Below are 1,650 nucleotides of genomic sequence, written 5' to 3' on the forward strand. Positions count from 1 at the left end.
AAACCCAGTGTGGCGTCGGCGAGACTGGCCGGCGCGGGCCATCAAAAGAGCAACGTCCTCTTTCCCAATTACCCACTGTCAGTCCGGGAACAGGGGCGGACCGGCTGGGAATTAAATGTTAAATACCCCCTACAGGCTGGCTCTATTACACGGGGCATCCAGCCGCAGACCCCCACCCTTCCCTGCCAGTTCCAAACCACCCAGACCAAGAGGGGCTTCAAGATCTTTTATTTTTCCAAGGGTTGGGGGTGAATCTTGAGCCTACTGCAGCCCGACTCGGCGCTTAAGATTTAATTAAAATGAATAATGCCCCCCCCCAAAAAAAAGTTTTGTGCGTTATCAGAGAGGCGCCGCTACACCGGAAGGCCTCCTTCTCATAGATATTTTTCTCTTTGTCTTTTAAAATCGGTCTTAGCCTCGGGAGTTAACATTTTCAAGTCCTGGCGTCAGCAGTTTCTCTCTCCGAGGATGGGTCCCTTTTATTTCCCGGGCTTTCAGGTCTCGGCGTAGAGGACCAAAGAGCTACGTTTGGGATTTTCCGCGTGGCTTTGAACTGGGGTCCGGCTAGTGTTGCCTGGTCTTAGACCGACGCGCAAAGATGCTCTTTTCATTTTGTTCGCCTCTGCTGCCATCCTTAATCTCGGGGATTTTAGCAACAATGTGTATGCGTTCGTCTGTCCTTGTTTATGGAGCGGTTTCCGGTGAATGTTAGAAACTAAATAATTAAAAGGTTTGCAGAGCGCCGTGAGCAGGAGAGGCTGGCAGCTTGACTAGCCCTAGAGAGACGTGGTCGGAATGAAGGAAAATCGATGCTTTCTTACTGGGCCGCCCTAATAAACAAGGACTAAATGGGCTCAGGAGAAACATGGGGGAGGGGGGTTAATTTAGGGATTTTCTTCCTGTTCCGTATCTAGAAACTCGACGCTAGTTTCTAACGAACATCAGATTTAAGAAGACAGAAACTCCAATTCCAAGTTGGGAGAACCACGTTTCCACCATTTCTTACCAATAAAATTTACTAGTCTTTCTACGAGGATTGTACATTAAAGCAGGACACACACCCCACACCAAGTAAGGCTGAATATTGATGTTTTTCCTTCACCGCACGAAAGGAATCCTCCAGAACTTACTTTTAGGGACGGTCTCTTCTATGTCGACTTTTTTGTGTGTGTATTTGTAGGGAATTTTTATGGGGCAGAGAAGCGAAGAGAGAATAATGCCTTCAAATAAAACCCCAAATCAAGCTCTTAGTACCGTCCGTGGGAAAACCTGCGGGAGAACCCACACTCTCTCCTCGCACACATTGCCCTGGGGTGAGCCACGGGTGGAACCTGAGTCTTCGCTTCCCGCCTGTCACTTGCACACCCGGGCCGCGTTCTGGGGCCGGGCGGCTGCAGGAGCCTGAGCGCCGCTAGGGGATGCAGTGGCTCAAAGCACCGAGAGAGGCCGGGGAGGTTGGAGCCCGCGGGGCCGACCAATCGCGGCCCGGCCGCAGCCTCGCGCGCTGATTGGCCCCTTCCCGGCCACGCCCCGTGCGCCCCGCCCCCTTCGCGGGGCAGTCTCTGAGATCCGCTCCCTCTGCTCCGGGCTGCGGGGTCGGACCCGGCGAGTCCCGCGTTCCGCGGGGCCCGGGGGAGGCCGCCGCTGCCT

At 53.8% G+C, this 1,650-nt stretch overlaps 1 protein-coding gene across 2 annotated transcripts in view; it reads left to right on the forward strand.

Annotated features, from left to right (window-relative positions):
• Positions 1-1,650, forward strand: part of GATA3 (GATA binding protein 3) — a 29,178-nt gene that overhangs the window by 6,363 nt on the left and 21,165 nt on the right. The window lies entirely within an intron of this gene.

This window comes from Neophocaena asiaeorientalis, unplaced genomic scaffold (genome assembly GCF_003031525.2).
Source record: "Neophocaena asiaeorientalis asiaeorientalis breed wild unplaced genomic scaffold, Neophocaena_asiaeorientalis_V1.1 scaffold176, whole genome shotgun sequence".
Lineage (NCBI taxonomy): Eukaryota > Metazoa > Chordata > Mammalia > Artiodactyla > Phocoenidae > Neophocaena > Neophocaena asiaeorientalis.